Source organism: Haliotis rufescens, unplaced genomic scaffold (assembly GCF_023055435.1).
Source record: "Haliotis rufescens isolate VD_foot unplaced genomic scaffold, xgHalRufe1.0.p SCAF_3, whole genome shotgun sequence".
Classification (NCBI taxonomy): Eukaryota; Metazoa; Mollusca; class Gastropoda; order Lepetellida; family Haliotidae; genus Haliotis; species Haliotis rufescens.
This window is the reverse complement of record NW_025964001.1, coordinates 45,998,142-46,019,801: the sequence shown is the minus strand read 5'-3', so window position 1 is coordinate 46,019,801 and position 21,660 is coordinate 45,998,142. Positions and strand designations below refer to the sequence as shown.

The window sequence follows — 21,660 nt, the reverse complement described above, 5'->3', positions numbered from 1 at the left end:
TGATGAAAGAGAACACATCAATTAAATCCCTTTATATGACACAACACAACAGAATGACAGTTGACCTTCCAACTATTAAAGAGAGTCAGTGTAAGTATAACAAATCCTCTTCACTAACTATCCTCAAGACTTACATATACTCTCATATCAGTATCAGCATAACATAGCTCTGTATTTTCACATTCAAGTCAAAATACCTAAACTTCTGTTACCCACTTCCCTACTGCCATGCAACTGACAAACTGTTGACTATAAAAGTGATGCAACATTTTGCAGCATTACACGTCAGTGTTGGAAATGATTAGAAAGTGCTATTAGAGACCTGTAAGCCAACCTGCACATAGGATAGCTGACTGTCCGATGCGTGGACAGTGCTATTAGAGGCCTGTAAGCCAACCTGCACATAGGATAGCTGACTGTCCGATGCGTGGACAGTGCTATTAGAGACCTGTAAGCCAACCTGCACATAGGATAGCTGACTGTCCGATGCGTGGACAGTGCTATTAGAGGCCTGTAAGCCAACCTGCACATAGGATAGCTGACTGTCCGATGCGTGGACAGTACTATTAGAGGCCTGTAAGCCAACCTGCACATAGGATAGCTGACTGTCCGATGCGTGGACAGTGCTATTAGAGGCCTGTAAGCCAACCTGCACATAGGATAGCTGACTGTCCGATGCGTGGACAGTGCTATTAGAGGCCTGTAAGCCAACCTGCACATAGGATAGCTGACTGTCCGATGCGTGGACAGTGCTATTAGAGGCCTGTAAGCCAACCTGTACATAGGATAGCTGACTGTCCGATGCGTGGACAGTGCTATTAGAGGCCTGTAAGCCAACCTGTACATAGGATAGCTGACTGTCCGATGCGTGGACAGTGCTACATCAAACAACAATGCACACCTGACAACGTCACTATTTCTCACAATGGTGACTAAAGAACGCCTTGTTACTCCCTAAATCTGCTTACATTTACCTGTATTCACAGAGGCTACAGCTATCATAAAACATCTGCCACTAAAAATGTACCCTTTGTTATTTTCAAACCATGTATGAATTTCCGAATTGAGAATGAAATGTCATATTCTCCATTCATGCATCAGTATCACCTTTCTCTACTTTGTGTAAGCAGGGTTAGATACTGATCCTACTTACTCAGCATCATGCAACATGGAAAATTGATGTACAAATTATTTGTGAAAAGGAATATTCTAACAAAACATGAAAAAACAAAACATTGTGTAAGTGTTGATAAAAAAATAGAAAAAATCACTTAAGTTACGACATTTTCTACTGAAATGCATAAAGATCTACATATATTTTATGTTATAGATATTTGATGCTGATCCACATATAAAACTGAGAGTAATCAAGAGTAGAATAGAAGGACATTATTTAACCCTATTTTAGGGACTATATGTCAGTCTAAGGGAGACAAATACTGAAACATAACCTTTTCTGATATGCCACAGGGACCTTAATGTTAAAAACTACCTATGGCGTGAGCTTTATGATGATGAGAGGAGCATATGAGGCGTGTGCCTGGGCAGCCCCCATGCACCTCGTCATCGGGGAAGCCGCCCCCTCCCAGGGGAGGAGGTGCCTACTGGAATGGAGATACTGACAGTGAGGATACTTTTAGCAGGGAAACATTTGCCTGGCCCTGGAGAGGAGGGCCCACCAATAAACACATATGGTGCTAATTGTTGTGTCAAAGAGAAGTGCTTGTGCTGTCTCTGTATAAATAGACAAGTGTTATGAAACTGAGTCATTTCTTTAATGAAAGAAGAAAGGCTGGTCTATTGACAGAATTACTGGATATGTGATATCATGAAATACTTTTAGAAGGGTATCACATTCTCGGAAAAGGAGAGCATGCTTCTCTCTGTATTGGAACTTACACTATGAACCGATGCCAGGAAGTTCATATGGCTACAGATAGTTTCCCAATATGTCAAACTAATCATATCTGAAAGTATTTTGTTTGATACTTCTAATGCTGACGTGATATATCTCCTCTGTACAGGACCCAGACATACGGCACTATGGATGTGATCACACATCTCCTCTGTACAGGGCCCAGACATACAGCACTATGGATGTGATCACACATCTCCTCTGTACAGGACCCAGACATACGGCACTATGGGTGTGATCACACATCTCCTCTGTACAGGGCCCAGACATACGGCACTATGGATGTGATCACACATCTCCTCTGTACAGGAACCAGACATACAGCACTATGGATGTGATCAAACATCTCCTCTGTACAGGACACAGACATACGGCACTATGGATGTGATCACACATCTCCTCTGTACAGGACCCAGACATACGGCACTATGGGTGTGATCACATGTCTCCTCTGCCCAGGACAATTTGAATGATACTATGAATCATAAACTTCAGCAAATTTCAGCAAATATGTATCTGAGTGTTAAGTCAGAAAATGATACAAATCACAATACACCAGTCACGATTCACCCAATGCAGATTTAATCAGATGTATTCAGGTTGGTTTTAAGCAATTTTAACCTTTTGTATTGCCAATGAAAACATTTGAATTATTTAACAGTTGAATAACAGAATGCATCCCATCCACAGAATATGTGTGGTGATGTAACACAGTATTGCTGCATAGTTAACATGTTTCGGGCCACCACGGACAAATCCATCCTTGATAATGGGAGGACACATTTGCATGATTTAACAAAATTGTCACCAATAGGCCAGCCTCTCATTTCATGTGTTGATGGATCTAGACCTTCAGGCCAATGAAATAACCAGGAAATTGTTATTATAACCTTCTGATCTGTGATCACACTTGAAGGGCCCTCCCTGCAGGCAAACCTTTGAAAGTCCAGATGCACCCTGTCTTCTGACAACATGTTATTCATACAACAAGGAAGAATATTGTGAAGCAGATGTAAATGACAACAACTGACAACCCTTAGCCTTGCTATGGGGGAATAACATTGTTTTATCAATGCGACCCATCTTATTCAATAGTTATTGTTTGGTGAATAAAATGTGTTTTATGTGGACATGCTGAAGAAACATAGAGGCAGGCATGTGCCCAGCTGAAGGGTACATAGAGGTGGACAGGGGCACAGCTGAAGGGTACATAGAGGTGGACAGGGGCACAGCTGAAGGGTACATAGAGGTGGACAGGGGCACAGCTGAAGGGTACATAGAGGTGGACAGGGGCACAGCTGAAGGGTACATAGAGGTGGACAGGGGCACAGCTGAAGGGTACATAGAGGTGGACAGGGGCATAGCTGAAGGGTACATAGAGGTGGACAGGGGCACAGCTGAAGGGTACATAGAGGTGGACAGGGGCACAGCTGATGGGTACATAGAGGTGGACAGGGGCACAGCTGAAGGGTACATAGAGGTGGACAGGGGCACAGCTGAAGGGTACATAGAGGTGGACAGGGGCACAGCTGAAGGGTACATAGAGGCAGACATGTGCCCAGCTGAAGGGTACATAGAGGTGGACAGGGGCACACCTGAAGGGTACATAGAGATGGACATGTGCACAGCTGAAGGGTACATAGGGGCAGACATGTGCCCAGCTGAAGGGTACATAGAGGTGGACAGGGGCACAGCTGAAGGGTACATAGAGGTGGACAGGGGCACAGCTGATGGGTACATAGAGGTGGACAGGGGCACAGCTGAAGGGTACATAGAGATGGACAGGGGCACAGCTGAAGGGTACATAGAGGTGGACATGTGCACAGCTGAAGGGTACATAGAGATGGACAGAGGCACAGCTGAAGGGTACATAGAGATGGACAGGGGCACAGCTGAAGGGTACATAGAGATGGACAGGGGCACAGCTGAAGGGTACATAGAGGTGGACATGTGCACAGCTGAAGGGTACATAGAGGTGGACAGGGGCACAGCTGAAGGGTACATAGAGATGGACAGGGGCACAGCTGAAGGGTCCATAGAGATGGACAGGGGCACAGCTGAAGGGTACATAGAGATGGACAGGGGCACAGCTGAAGGGTACATAGAGATGGACATGGATCCAGCTGAAGGGTACATAGAGGTGGACAGGGGTCACGCTAAAAGGTACATACAGGCAGACATGCCCCAAAACTGTGCACCAGTTCTGGGTTACTTTCTGTCCAATTTGTCTATGTCCCTTCAACCGTCTGCAATGGTCCACTTTGTCCACTATCCACTTCCCTGACCCCCCTGACCCCTCACTGACCACCAGATCTCCACAAGTAAACAAGCTACACCACAAAAGCCACAAACAAACAAATATTAACTCTGTGTCATCAGTGGATTGACTTGGAGTCCCTGTCCTTACAAGTTAACATTCCAGACTATTAGCTCTTGATAGAACCAAACACATCCAAACAAACACATGATGTAAACAATTGTCCTCTATTTCCACGACAAACACTGGAATAAATATTTACAACACTATCTATAATTATCTGCATTTTCTATTTCAAAAATACTTTTACACTTCATTTGAATGTATGGGTTTGTTTTTTATTGTTACAATCGAAAACAACTCTTAGCAAACTGTGAGATGCCCATTTCATAATCTTTAGGGCACAGTTCAAAACAGATGTATGTGCAAAAATTGTCAAATGTTGTCAAATGTTGCCAGTATGAGTTACATGGAGGATTAAGGCCAAGATAAGATCAATACATTCTGCACATTTCCCATTCCCCAGTATGAACCCAAACATCTCTGAACCGAATATTCCAGTCAGACTGACTGCACTCTGGTCATGCTGCCTCTCCATACCCATATCTTCCTGTTTGTATATCAGTGACCTGTCATAAACACAACCTGACATGTGCTTCCCTTGTAGTAAGTGAGCACTGTAAAGTGGAAAGAGTCTCAGAGAGCTGCAATACATACATGTATATATACCAGATGTGTTTTCCTGTATAAACCTGCATGTTTTATTATTCCAAGCTGGCAAGTCATGTCTAACAGCACCCTTGACGAATGGCCATCATCAAGGCCTCATATCAGGCTGGGTTTAAGGAAAAGGAAGGCAAGGTCTGAAAGACTCATGATAAATTTATTTAGCCCTCCTGCATTTGTGTAACTGAGGCGTCTTTTCTCAGTATCCTAATATAGTTTCATGGAATGATGTCATCAACAGTTATGTCCTATCTAGACAATGAGCACCAGCTGCTATGGGCAACACAGCATACAACATGTCAGTCCCTGCTGCAATGAGCCTCACCCATAGGAAAGCATGCACTGGGCTAGCCCGTCTGACCAACTTAAACTGGAGTGTTGATGACCATCCTGCCATGTCGCCATCAGATAACCCATACAAACAGACCTGTTTATCTGATTGAGCCTGTAGTGAACATGGTGAGGTACTTCAGTGCAGCATTATGAGCCTGTAGACTGGCAGTACGGTGTTATCTTGCAATGAATGTCAGAACACCCTTGTTCTTAACAGTTCAACTTGACATGTTCTTTGCTGCTGACATTTTATGGATGTCCCCCTTCCCATCTGTACAAGCAATCTTCAACACTATCTTCGCTAGGACTGAAACGTACACCACATACAGGGCCCACACAAATCCACATCAACTCACACAATTTACAAACAATTTTTAGCATTTGTACTCCAGGAATGTTTTAGGAAAGTCACAGAAATAATGGGCAATATTTTCTTGTATAACGATGACTAACATGGGACATTTTACCATGTGTTGTTGTGGCTGGTATGGTCTGCTACATGTTTACTTTCGAGCATGGTGAAATGTCAACACTGCAGGGGCATGTGTGCACCCTTCCTCTGTCCATGCACACAAAGACTACAGCACAACCATCCTCACCGTCAAGCCACTATCCTCACCTCCATGTCTCCATCCACACCACTGTCTCCCCATCCACACCACTGTATCCCCATCCACACCACTGTCTCCCCATCCACACCACTGTATCCCCATCCACACCACTGTATCCCCATCCACACCACTGTATCCCCATCCACACCACTGTATCCCCAATTACATCACTGTATCCCCATCCACACCACTGTATCCCCATCCACACCACTGTATCCCCATCCACACCACTGTATCCCCAATTACACCACTGTATCCCCATCCACACCACTGTCTCCCCATCCACACCACTGTATCCCCATCCACACCACTGTATCCCCAATTATACCACTGTATCCCCATCCACACCACTGTATCCCCATCCACACCACTGTATCCCCAATTACATCACTGTATCCCCATCCACACCACTGTATCCCCATCCACACCACTGTATCCCCATCCACACCACTGTATCCCCAATTACACCACTGTATCCCCATCCACACCACTGTATCCCCATCCACACCACTGTATCCCCAATTACATCACTGTATCCCCATCCACACCACTGTATCCCCATCCACACCACTGTATCCCCATCCACACCACTGTATCCCCAATTACACCACTGTATCCCCATCCACACCACTGTATCCCCATCCACACCACTGTATCCCCATCCACACCACTGTATCCCCAATTACACCACTGTATCCCCACCCACACCACTGTATCCCCATCCACACCACTGTATCCCCATCCATTCCACTGTATCCCCATCCACACCACTGTATCCCCATCCACACCACTGTATCCCCATCCACACCACTGTATCCCCGTCCACACCACTGTATCCCCATCCACACACCTGTATCCCCACCCACACCAATGTATCCCCATCCACACCACTGTATCCCAATCCACACCACTGTATCCCCAATTACACCACTGTATCCCCATCCACACCACTGTATCCCCGTCCACACCACTGTATCCCTATCCACACCACTGTATCCCCACCCACACCAATGTATCCCCATCCAGACCACTGTATCCCCGTCCACACCACTGTATCCCCTATATGTCACACCACTATATCCCTATCCACACCACTGTATCCACACCCAAACCACTGTATCCCCATCCACACTACTGTATCCTAACCACACCACTATATCACTATCCACACCACTATATCCCTATATGTCACACCACTATATCCCTATCCACACCACTATATCCCTATCCACACCACTATATCCCCTATATGTCACACCACTATATCCCTATCCACACCACTATATCCCTATCCACACCACTATATCCCCCATGTCACACCACTATAGCCCTATCCACACCACTATATCCCCTATATGTCACACCACTATAGCCCTATCCACACCACTATATCCTCTATATGTCACACCACTATATCCCTATCCACACCACTATATCCCCTATATGTCACACCACTATAGCCCTATCCACACCACTATATCCCCCATGTCACACCACTATAGCCCTATCCACACCACTATATCCCCTATATGTCACACCACTAGATCCCCATCTAGCCATTAGAGTACCTGTCATGAAACAAAAAAAACATACACATAAAAAGTTGGGTATATTCACACACACACACACAACCTATGAGTATAACGTACCCTTCAGTCCTGAATATGGAAATGTTTCAATCGGACCTCACTATAGGAACCATGGCAGTCAGAATGAATCGTAACATTGAGGTTATTTAAGTCACAAAGAAAGGTTCCGAATATACTCATGGACTGCACTTCCAGTACCTATGGACAAAACACCTGGCATTGAAATATCACTTTATGTTAACTTCATCTTCATTCATTCTGAATTGTTCCTAACCATTATTCTTCACCAAGACTGATAATGTGTATAGACAGCTGCTTATTGACCTATGATAAAGAAGGCTGGCAGAAGAAAACAAAATGATAAATAATTTAGAAAACTGTTGATCCCCTTGGTAAAACCTGGTGTATTAGGATAAAATGATGATCCACTAGTCCATGGATTTCCATTGTTATAGTGAGTGAGTTATTATTTAACGTCACATGGGCAATATTTCAGCCATATCATGACGAGTCCATTGTTATAAAAACAGTGATGAGAAAAAAATAATTCCCTGAAATTTGATATTCATGTTTTGAACCTCTGTGAAGGACTCCAAATGTAAGGTTGTACCTGATACATGGGTAACTAATGTATTTCCAACCAAGTAATTATTAATGTTTATTGGTAGATTACTCAACACCATTATTTGCCAAGGTTCAAAAGGCATTACAGGACTACTTGTAAATCTTGCAGCATTACTAGAGGTGCCCCAGTAACCCTAGCTGCCTGCTTTTGGTCCCCTTCATTCTCCCACTGCTGTGTAGCCTGTGTCTTCACTCCCCTCCTTCCTACTCCCCTGCCAGGTGTATATTGCAGCATTAACTACTCACGTGTCACAACAATCAGAACACTTCCTACACAGTCAAGTCAAGAAATAAAAATGCCATCAGCCTTCTGATTCTTTGCCTTGTGATGTTATTAGCCCTGTGTACATATGAGTCCGTGTACATTTCACGCGTCCAAGTGGTTACTTGGTTAACAAGGCCATGATGTGTATGGAATCAGATGTCAATGGCAATGTCCATTTCAGGGTAATTGGATCTCTTGCTCGTGTTAATTGAAGCTGTCAGACAAACCAGATTTCTTCTATTTTCGTAGTTGCTGTAATTTTGGTAGTTGTATACAAATACAGTGCATTAAACAAGCCTGTTTCTTTTGTTTTGATACAACTATTTATTTCAATTTCATTTGTGGGGAATTAACAATAGATTAACCTTGACAATGGTTTTTAGTTATTTTATCACTTGCCTCTATGGATATTGTTACAGACCTTAAAACAACCTAGGGCATGGATGAATGCCCCTCAAGTCCTCCGGGGCTTGCATGGATTATAATGGAATGAGTGTGTGTAGCTGACAGAAAGAACAGAAAACAAACCTGTTGTGGAAACCTGTACTTATTTACATACAGAAACAACAGACAATTAACACCTTTACTTAAACATATAACAAAATCTTAAGTTACTGAACTTTATTACCTACCCAGCTCTAAGGATGAAAATATACACAGAAACTCTGATGCACTGCAATGCATGGCCTCCAATACCCACAAACTTGCATCACAATACATGACGATACCAATACTCATATTTTACTTTTTTTAATGAAAGAATAACCCTACCCAAAAAGATATGAGCTTGAAAAGTTCTAGAAATCAACTGTTCGGGATCCTTTTGGCTTCCCTCCACTGAAATACACAAGTGTTTGTGGTGTTACCCCGGCGTATCAAGATACCCATCATATCATGACCAATGTATCACGGTATTATTTAATGTTGAAACAAATTGGTCCTCTGGATTATTCTAAATTTACAAAGCAAATCATGTACAAAATGAAGATTTCATATTCAATTTACATTCTATACAAAGTTATTCTATTTGGTGTTTTGGACAGGAGAATTATCTCATCAGCCACAACAACTGAGAGGACAGTACTGGACCACTCGGGGGAAACTTGACTTACATAGTCAGTTAACTCCCTTGCCTTGGGAAGATGACTTTGCACTGCACCTCTTCTATTAGTATGGAAACTGTCCCCTAAATTTGAAAAGAATCCATTCAGTAGTTTTCAAGTTATAGGTCGCACAAATGTGTAAGTAAAAACATTCTAAGTGGAAAAATAAGAAAAGATGCATTTCTTTTGAAAATCCTAATATTGAAATCAAACTCCACACTGCACCTCTCTTGTAGGTGTAGAAAGTGTTCACCCAGTGTGAAAAGAATGTAAGTAGTAGTTTTCAAGTCATAGGTCGCACAAAAAACATGTCCTTGGAAGGATGGATGGAATTCCTGGGTATAACTATAAAACCCTGCCCTTAGTAGTTGGGGGCACAACGAGAAATACACACTATACACCTACCTAGGAACACTGTGTATTCTCTCCAAAACTCTTTTTCTGATTAAACATTACCCGGGTACTACACAATTTAGTCCACACACAACATACATGGTTATGTGGCTCCTGATACATACGTATGAAATCTGCCATTCCAGCTCCCTGGCCCACCAGGGAAACACCCACACTGAACACACTGTCTAGATGCCAAGGAATTCCAGCCTTTGTCTGATAGAAACCACCATACCCTTTGACATGTATCAAGGATCGCCATAAACATGTAAATTTTAGGTAGGTTTACACAGCAGGGTGAGGAGTTAGCTGATGCGAACTTCACAGACATCAGGGCACAGGGGTCATCCACAACTTGTGCTTTTAATGTTCTTAAAGAAGCAAAGGTTTACTTTTATCTGACTCGATTAGTTAGATTAAGAATATTAGCACAAAGATGTATATATTTATCACTCATGCCTACCATGTGGCTAGATAATCAGCACAACAAATGTCTATTTGCCAGTAGGCATGACATTTCAGTGGATCATGTACAAACTAACTTATTTTTAATAATAACTTCCTACATTTAAGAATTACATTTCACTGCTGTCACATGAGCCAGCATGTCGTTGCTCTAAGACAGTGTAACACTGCACTCATGACATAGCCTAGTCCTGCACCATGACCGTGGAATATATTTATTTTATGAAAAAATAATAATCTAGAAATGCATACAAAAGCAAGTCTAGCCATCTCAAGCTAGCTCTATTCTGAAATCAGCATAGAGAATTGTTTTTATTTTTAGAGTCAAGAAGGATATTGTGTAATATAAGATTTCAGAGACTAAATGTTAGTCTAGACATAGCCATGAACACACCGAGCCAGTACTCTTGTGTGCCACAACACTGACAGCGTTGCCCTCCTGCTGCCTATCCTGCTGTGAGCGTACCTTCATTTTAACATCCCAATCTAACACAAGGTGCTTGATGTGTTGCTTCGGGAAAGGGGTGAACTATGCATCCTGTGTCCAGGTCTGCCTGGCAGTGACACAGGGAGGGGCGTGGCAGTGACACAGGGAGGGGCGTGGCAGTGACACAGAGAGGGGCATGGCAGTGACATAGGGAGGGGCATGGCAGTGACACAGGGAGGGGCGTGGCAGTGACACAGAGAGGGGCGTGGCAGCACATGCACTTGCAGATGGGTAACAGGGCAGACACTTTACACACCACATGAAAGTTTTGTAACTAAAAGAATTATAACATCCGACTTGTATGTAGCATTTGAATAAAATATTATGTAACCTTATGATAATTATGAGTACATATTTTCAACCATCAATGTGTCAAATGGTTAAATCTTTTAAAAATTTAAGACAACATATGGCAACTTGATATAAGCTAATACAAAGAACTTGAAAGTGTCAAGAAAGTAAATAAACAAGTTATTTTTTTAATATACCAGGAAATTATCAAAACTAAAACTATTCCAAACATGCACATTTTTCAAATGTTTCAGTGGGTCTTTACAATCATGCAATGATGCAATTTTGAACTGTGTGATCTCCAAATATCAATAAGATCATTTTGACATTGCTGCTAGATAACAACTGACTTGAGTGCTACCCGTTGTGCTTCGCTGGAACAGACCACAACCCATTGTCATACTGGTACAAACAATAAGTGAAACCGACAACCAACACCACAATATACGCCCTGACTGATGTATTTTTCAGAAGGCAATATAAATAACAGCTGCGCAAAGACATGTCCACGTTTTAAGGATATACTGCTGAGACAAACAGACAAATACATGCGTCAGATGATATAAGTGTGTTGGTGGAGAGTGCTGGCACAGAGATCTAGAGATGGCCAGTCATGCTGGAGGGGCCTGTGGGTAACTAGACACAGTCTACAGGGAGGCACAGAGAAACAAGGCCTATAGTGACTGAGTGAGTGAGTAGAGTTTTATGGTGGCTTCTGCAATATTCTATCGGAGAGTCATTTGACTAGAAGGGTGTTCAGTGATCTTGAGATGGTGAAATAGGTTTCACGTCAAGTTCCAGGTAAATTGCACTTATAGGGCAACATGCCTGCATTGTGACATGTTTTGAAAACAGAAGTCAGGGGTCCATAGTTTGAGCACTGATCGCTGCCATCAGTGACAACCAGGTTGCAGGTGAGACTTCGTCCTCCAAGGTGACCACCGACCTTAGCATCGATCTTACACATTGTGGTTGGGGTGTGCATGCTCTCTCTCTGCGGGATCTTGCCTGGAGCCTGTTTAACAAGAATCCCAGCGGCTGTCATCAGATGGTAAAGCTTTAATTAATTATCTCAATCTAATAAAAAGAATTCACAAACAAGCACAATCCTGACTATAGAATGATGGGCTCAACTGTATTTGTTGCTGATGTAACCAAGAGGATATGACAGCTATCTTGGTATCCATTTTCCCCACAAAAGCTGAAAACTGCTCCAATGCCTTGGACATTCCTTGATGTTTGACTCTCAGAATAAACTAAAAGTCATCATCACACCCAAACCACTGTGCACCACAAGCTTACCTGTCTGTATGTTCTGATGAACCACTACCAATTGATCCGCTGACAATCACATTACCAGGCATTAGGTCTTACTTGCCCAGCAATGTAAAGAGTTTGTCATATAGTCAAACACATGTGGACATCGTACGTTGAGTCTGATTACTGTGAAGTAGCTCTTCATAACCTTCAGGTTTAAATATATGAAAAGGGTTTTGTCACAACACTTAGTGAGTAAAACCGTCCGTCAATAGTACAGTGCACTGCACTTCTTAATATCACAGGCTGCCGAATGATCCTAATCATGGTGCACAGACATACAATTTGTACTGCTCAAATGATATACCGGTAGTCAAAACAGTCATGACGTTGATTGGAAAATCAAGAAATATGCAAAATACCCAAACATTCCAAATCTAAGTGTCACTTACAGATGAAATGATGAGAGTTCCAAGTGCATCCATGTTGTGGCTGTGTAAAGTATAATGACCACAAACTCCTCATCTGGTTGCATGGTCATGAGGAAGGAAGCTGGTACATCTACATTGTTGCCCTGAAGCATCCCTCATCAATGCAGTCCTGTATTCCAAGACACACCTACTCTGTTAGAATTGTCGGCCTGCCATACAGCTAGGCTGATAATATCCCAGGATACTGAGACGCACCAGACCAACATAAACAATGCTATCTGCGACCCTCACACAACTAGGTTTAATTACCATTATAGCCTGTGTTGTAATGCAGTTCAACATCCATGCCCATAGATCCTAGGCTATGTTTCTACAGAGAGTGTCGATGTCAGGCTAAGGTAATGATATCCCAGTTGAGATGTGTATTCATATTTGAAAGTGTTTACTTAGCCCTAAAGTAGAAGGGGAGATATCATGTCATGCCTTGTCAGTTGGGGTCATGCACACTACAGGACAAACACACTGAGATATTACTGGGGTCTGCAGATATTACCACACAGATTAACACTGACATGAAGCACTTATCCAAATGGTAAATACTTACAAGACAACAGTATTTGACCTTAATGTGTCAAACTTCATGAAACAGAATTTCTAAAATAATGTGATGTTGTCGGTGGTGTACACAGCCCCTCCCTGTTCTAGTCTGATCTGATGTCACTTCTTCCACCTCCACAGTCCTTCCTCCACCCCACCCCCATCCCTCCCCATCCCTCCCCTGTAATGGAGGACCTTCACTTCAGTTGTGGCAATGTCATGTTTGAATTCATGACCACTGCCTGACAAACCCTTTATGTTCAGGGACCTAAAGGTCTTGGCAAGTCTTGGCTTCCCAGAGACTAAATAATTCCTATACAAATCTCAGGAAGGGACAATACTCACCTGACCCAGCAAGTCACCAGCAAGTAGCTGTGATTCATCAACATTTGAGGGGGGTGAGATTCAACTGAAAGAGGGTAGTCGTGATGACATGGGCCATGATCCCTGTACTTACAATGCTGACAAAACAGTGAACACAGACAGTAGGTCAATAAGTCTACACCCTTAGATGGGGGCTTCACAACAAGGGCAACTTAAAATTCAGGCTGTCTAAATATTAATGTTCAAGGAATGTCTACAAGATTGATAACAATGGTGTGATGGGACACTCACAAGAGATGTTTTGATGATAAATTATAGTTGATGATTGATTGATTACCTCTTAATGATATACTGATCTATCAATAGCATCCATAATCAGGTTTTGAGAACAAGTTATTCAATTTCAGCATGTAACTATATATTTGAAGCTACACAGACACTTATAGGTAACACAATCTTCCAATAATATTTTCATAGTAAATCATGTGATCACTTTGACAACTAAATGTCAGAAACACAAACCATGACTAACTTATAATAACTGATGACCTGTGTGGACAAATCAGTCTTAACCAATAATAAGCATAGCTAATTATGTCCTTAGAACCATATAAGTTGTCACAACATTGCAAGTGTTTATGGATTTCACAAAAACAAAGATCTTTCAAAAGAAGTTGACTTGTAGTTATACACTGTGCTACTCATGTTAGCCAACAGATAAATACACTTCAACTATATTGGAGGTGGGCCGTGGAATGATCTGACTTCCACAGCATAAATCATGAACTTTCAGCATAATGAGTACATATTTGATGGTTTACCTACCTTTCAGTTGAAATACATATCTCCTTTACTCTCTGGAAAACCTTAACCTTATTAAATATCCATATTCTGAATGAAATTGACAGTGAACATCATGGCAGTATAAGGACATCGTTCACTCCAACTTGACGGGGGCCATGCAGGACTGGGACACTCAGCCGTGTCACTGAGTCCTAAACAACAATGTGATAACCTGCGTAACATTGTGAGTCAGTCAGATGAAATGTCTAGCAATCTTACAACACGTGCCGTCCACAGAGTTGTCATCTCACATCCAGCACAGGTGAAAATAGTGATTTGTTTACCTGGGGGCTCAGGTGTTCCGTAATCAGTGCTACATGTGGGAATCTAGTCTCTTGTATGCATTATCTCCATACTGCTGTACATGTGTAGAGGGCGCCCTGGTGCTGACCCCACACAACTGATGGGATAAAACAACAGGGCAATACAAAGGATAAGCTTATGATTTTTGAAAGGTCAAACTGAAGATCAATATTGTGAAATCTAATTCCTGTCCTCCATGTTTGTGTCTACGGGATTCTCACTACTGATGAGCTCCCACACAGGGACTGAATGATAACATACAGATTTCCTTCTTAACTAAAGCTGACCCAAGTACAAGCTGAGGTGGCAGAGTGGGGGGTGTATATGTTTCTTTTAAACTTTCAGTCAAACTCACTTCATAATTTCCATGTTTCAATTAAATTGCCTCTGTAATCAACTGTACCAATGAATATACTATATAGTTTCATTGTCTGTAATCAGTTTATAACCATATGGTGAAATAACAGTCATATAAATTATTAATCCACACAGGTTGGTTAATACCATACCCTCACAGCCAGCGCACATTTACAACTTTACCGCTGCCAGTACTGTGACTGCAGTCTTCAAACTTCTTATAACAATAATGCAATCATTTTGACAGATTGATACAATGCCTTATAGTGAAATGAGGATTACAGCATTAGTATTACACAGACTAGCATTCTATTTGGGCGATAGCTTGATCTGTCAACTCCCAGTCTGACAATAATTTAAGGCTTCTTCTCCAGATGACTGACAGGGCGTATCTCATCACGCATGTATCTGACAGCAAGTATCTTTATCAACAAGCATCCCACCACAAACCTGTGTGGTATCAGCTGACCAATCTGTGACCAGTTAGAGATTGTGCATGGTACAATGTACAACTGTTACCTCACACAGAGTGCAGTTACATAGAATCCATGTCCCCAGCAGAACTGACACTAGTTATCCACTGTCACAAGGGACAGGGGATACTAATAGATATGCTTGTCCGCCTCAGGACTGACACATTCAACCTACATGTGCACATATTTGTCTACCACAAATGCCACAACTACAGGTAGCCATCAGTGTTGAGTGGGGCAAATGCATTGTCACTGCAAGTACAACATATTACCCAGCTTCATTTACAGAATACTTTAACAAGTCCATTTGATTTCAAGCCTTGAAGCCAGGTTGTTGAGTTTGTCAGCAGTTTATAGGAAACATCTAGGCTTGCCATATTAGGTAATAGGGCCTGAGTATGCACCCTGGTGGCTGATAGTGTAAGACAGAGATAGAAGATTACATCAAGTCAACCAATGGCTGATTGTGTATTAAGATGGCAGACAATGATGTTCACATCAAGTCAACCAATGGCTGATGGAGTATCAAGATGGCAGACAATGATGTTCACATCAAGTCAACCAATGGCTGATGGTGTAGTGAGTGAGTGAGTTGGGCTTCACGCTGCTTTTAACAGTATTCCAGTTATATCACGGCGTGTCAGCTTAATGTGGGAGGAAAGCCCAAAGTGATGCAGGTCTCGGACGTTTACCACTTTGGTGAAACCCACAATCACGGGTATGGTGCTGATAAACCTAGAAACATAATCGGGGTGAACCAAGATTTGAACTCACAATTATAGGTTTCTGGCGTGCCCAAGGGATGCAGCTCTGCACAGCGAAGGCTGATGGTGTATCAAGATGGCAGACAATGATGTTCACATCAAATAAACCAATGATGGTGTATCAAGATGGCAGAGAATGATGTTCACTTACAAACCACAGAGTTTGGAAAAAGTTGATTTCTATAACTACTTTTAAAACACAAATTCAAAATTCACTTTCACAAAGAAAAAGTTAAAAGAACAAGCAACGAAAGGTATGTTCTATGGTTTAAGCCAAGAACGGAAATTAAATTTATCACTTAAATTTCAACTGCAGCTTTTTGACAGAATGGTTATACCAGATCTTCTCTACGGAAGCAAAGTATGGGGATTTGAAAACATCTCAACTCTAGAAGGTGTCCATTTACCTTTTCTAAATTATCTTTTATCATCAAGAAAAAGTATTCCAAACTTCTTTGTGCACAGGGAACTTAGAAGAATACATCTATCTATAAAATGAGAATGATATGTTTGGGGGAAAAATTACTCTCCTGGAAATCATCTAAATAATCCTTTCTTTCATACAAGTTATTATTTAATGACGCCATATTTTGAAATGTGTAAACCAAATGGATTACATATATCAAACAAACTATTGACGAACTTGGACTCAGCTACATCTTGTTTTCACAAAGTTTCACAAATCCGACTTACCTGAAACATTTAATCCATGAAAATGTAAATGACATTAATCTACAGTGTTGGACAAGTGCAAGAGATAAGTCTTCAAAAGGCACAATGTTTAGTATCATAAAAAATGATTGCCTTAATTATGAATAATGCTTAAACATACTGCAGAAAAAACATTTGGGGAGTCTTACTTAAGTTTAATACATGTAACCATAATCTACATTTTGAAACTGGGAGGTGGAGAAAAATAGCTTTAACCGAAAGAAAATGTGCACTTTGTAATCTATCTGACATGTTAAAACTTCAAATATGAACGTTTTTATAATATCTTCACTGTACATCAGACCTAATCAAGTGCTACAAATTTAACTTTGTTAACATGTAAACAAACTTTCCAATTTAACAAAACTGCTAGTAAGGTCAGAATATTTGTGATTTGCTCGTTTTAATTCCTGAAAGTATTTTGATCTTGGCATTCATAAGAAGAGTTTTGTGAGCGATGTTAGAGGGCTAGCTGCTTCATGTCATGACCGGGGCTTGTCATGTGTTCATGGGCGTGGTGAAGCACAAACCTCATCGTGTTACAACTGGCTAGCTTACAGCATTCTTCAACTTGCTCTTTCATTAAAAACAAATACAACCAGAGCAGGTGGTTTTCATTACATAATACAGAGATCCACTGGTAAAGAGAGTCGTCTCAATAATATACAAGGCAGGAAATTAACATGTTTGCCATGTGATGACTGTTTACCTCTCGATATGCAGGCTTCACTTATAGTCATATAGGTGGATGTCATAATGTCTGACCTCCAGCCAAAAATACACATCAACTGATCCTTGATGTGCAAAACGTCAGTGGCTGAAGGCCATTACCTGCAGAGGTAGGCATAGTAAGAGGACTTTAAGTCCGACATTACTCCTCCATACTTGACCTTGCAGCAAGCAACAATAACACGCTAACACCTGGATGCCTGATGCTGATTGTCGCAATTTGACAACAATGGCCATTATAGCTGAGAGGATAAGACTCGCACAGTGGGTATGGATATCTGTCAATCACACCAAACATATTTTGCAGCACCAGTCTATGTCAACATGTGTGTTTACATTTCCTGACAATATACTGAAAGCTGGGAGTCTACATGGGAGGTGAGGTGCTGGTGTGGTCAAGTAATGTGTAGTGTAAGACATTAAGCCTGTCAGTGACCCCTGCCCCCAGCTCACCTGCGACTCAGGCATGGCAGGTACATTTCTTTGATCTCTGTCATAGGTCGTTATAAGGACTCATCTACCTGTGATTGACAGTTATTCATTCCAGTGGTTTGTCTATTTTAACAAAAGAGGACCGCTATCTAAATGAGTATGTGACTTGTTTGTAAAGTTGGGTCATGAGGAGGGCTTGTCTTGAACGTGATCTGACCAGCAATTAAACCTGCACCCGAGACAGCCGGGCAGACAGGACATACAAAGGGTGTTAAACTGACTCCCAGCGAGTGGCAGCTCAGTCTGCCTACAGGGAGATAAGACATGAGTGTGGAGATGGACATCAACATTACGTGATGGACAGAGCTGGGCTATAGACAACAAACACAGCCTACAACAAATATTGTGGGTGGCCACTCTGGCTACTGCCAATATCCTACTCGCCCAATCATCAGTGTTGCTGCCCCTGTAAGAATGACAGTCTGCCTTTCACTTTCTGTTATTGAAATCTAGAGTATACATGCACCTGATGAAGGAGTAAGTATGTACTCTGAAACGTTGTGTTCCTCTTAATAAAGAAGTCGACATCCATAAATTCTCTTCCTTATGTGCATCCCTTCTAAATGTCATTCAAAGACCTAAAGGAGTATACAGTTGTGCAATTGATTTGTAACAAATTCCTGTAAATAAGGGAACCATCATTCAAATGATGTGCCAACATATAGTTGTTTCCAAGCAAGACATGTATTTCCAATATAAAAACAAACAAGACAAAAAGTAAGCAGGCCTCACTAATATCCAACATAATTCTATGTTCAAAACATGAAAAAAACAATAGTTTCTCAGAAAATCCAAATATTGAAAACAAAATCTGCACAGCATCTCTCCTATTGGTATAGAAACTGTACCCCAAATTGGAAATGAATCCATGAAGTAGTTTTCAAGTTATAAGTTGCACAAATGTGTAAGTAAAAATATTGAAGTAAATTACTGAAAAATAGCTATATATTTCCAGAAAATCCAAATATTGAAAACACAATTGGCACTGCACCTCTCCTATTAGTATAGAAACTGTACCCCCAACTGGAAAGGAATCCATGAAGTAGTTTTAAAGTTATAGGTCACAAAAATGTTAAGTAAAAAATGTAAGCAACATCAAAACCATCATTATTTTTAAGAAAAGACACATATCAAAATTAAACTTTGCACTGCACCTCTTCTATTAGTATGGAAACTGGTCCCTAAATTTGAAAATAATCCATTCAGTAGTCTTCTAGTTACAGGTAACACAAATGTTTCAGTGAAAACATTTCTAAGTAAACTAAATGAAAAAAACTGTATTTTTTTCAGAAAATCTAAACACTGAAATCAAACTTTGCACCACACAATGGTTATATATGCATGGCGGAGGGTCATGAATGGTTACATATGCATGGAGGAGGGTCAGGAATGGTTACATATGCATGGCGGAGAGTCATGAATGGTTATATATGCATGGCGGAGGGTCATGAATGGTTACATATGCATGGCGGAGGGTCATGAATGGTTACATATGCTTGGCGGAGAGTCGTGGATGGTTACATATGCATGGCAGAGAGTCATGGATGGTTGCATATGCATGGCGGAGGGTCATGAATGGTTACATATGCATGGCAGAGAGTCATGAATGGTTACATATGCATGGGGGAGAGTCATGGATGGTTACATATGCATGGCAGAGGGTCATGAATGGTTACATATGCTTGGCAGAGAGTCGTGGATGGTTACATATGCATGGCAGAGAGTCATGGATGGTTACATATGCATGGGGGAGGGTCATGAATTGTTACATATGCATGGCGGAGAGTCATGAATGGTTACATATGCATGGCGGAGAGTCATGAATGGTTACATATGCATGGCGGAGGGTCATGAATGGTTACATATGCATGGCAGAGAGTCATGGATGGTTACATATGCATGGCTGAGGGTCATGAATGGTTACATATGCATGGCGGAGAGTCATGGATGGTTACATATGCATGGGGGAGGGTCATGAATTGTTACATATGCATGGCGGAGAGTCATGAATGGTTACATATGCATGGCGGAGAGTCATGAATGGTTACATATGCATGGCAGAGGGTCATGAATGGTTACATATGCATGGCAGAGAGTCATGGATGGTTACATATGCATGGCGGAGGGTCATGAATGGTTACATATGCATGGCGGAGAGACATGAATGGTTACATATGCATGGCGGAGAGTCATGAATGGTTACATATGCATGGCGGAGAGTCATGGATGGTTACATATGCATGGCGGAGGGTCATGGATGGTTATATATGCATGGCGGAGAGTCATGAATGGTTACATATGCATGGCGGAGAGTCATGAATGGTTACATATGCATGGTGGAGAGTCATGAATGGTTACATATGCATGGCGGAGAGTCTCGATGGTTACATATCCATGGGGGAGAGTCATGGATGGTTACATATGCATGGCGGAGGGTCATGAATGGTTACATATGCATGGCGGAGAGTTGTGGATGGTTACATATGCATGGCGGAGGGTCATGAATGGTTACATATGCATGGCGGAGGGTCATGAATGGTTACATATGCATGGCGGAGAGTCATGAATGGTTACATATGCATGGCGGAGAGTCTTGGATGGTTACATATGCATGGCAGAGAGTCATGGATGGTTACATATGCATGGCGGAGGGTCATGAATGGTTACATATGCATGGCGGAGAGACATGAATGGTTACATATGCATGGCGGAGGGTCATGAATGGTTACATATGCATGGCAGAGAGTCATGGATGGTTACATATGCATGGCAGAGGGTCATGAATGGTTACATATGCATGGCGGAGAGACATGAATGGTTACATATGCATGGCGGAGAGTCATGAATGGTTACATATGCATGGCGGAGGGTCATGGATGGTTATATATGCATGGCGGAGAGTCATGAATGGTTATATATGCATGGCGGAGAGTCATGAATGGTTACATATGCATGGTGGAGAGTCATGAATGGTTACATATGCATGGCGGAGAGTCATGAATGGTTACATATGCATGGCGGAGGGTCATGAATGGTTACATATGCATGGCGGAGAGTCGTGGATGGTTACATATGCATGGCGGAGAGTCATGAATGGTTACATATGCATGGCGGAGGGTCATGAATGGTTACATATGCATGGCGGAGAGTCGTGGATGGTTATATATGCATGGCGGAGAGTCATGAATGGGTACATATGCATGGCGGAGAGTCATGAATGGTTACATATGCATGGCGGAGAGTCTTGGATGGTTACATATGCATGGCAGAGAGTCATGGATGGTTACATATGCATGGCGGAGGGTCATGAATGGTTACAT

The 21,660-nt window shown here is 41.9% G+C and overlaps 1 protein-coding gene across 5 annotated transcripts in view; it reads right to left on the bottom strand.

Annotated features, from left to right (window-relative positions):
• LOC124124556 overlaps positions 1–21,660 on the bottom strand; it is a 114,269-nt gene that overhangs the window by 47,804 nt on the left and 44,805 nt on the right. The window contains exon 1 of one of the 5 annotated variants that reach the window (XM_048403018.1): positions 14,494–14,674. The exons of the other annotated variants lie outside the window; for them this stretch is intronic. The gene's annotated coding sequence lies outside the window, so the exon portion shown is untranslated. Of the gene's footprint in view, positions 1–14,493; positions 14,675–21,660 lie in introns of those variants that run through there. 5 annotated transcript variants of the gene reach the window in all.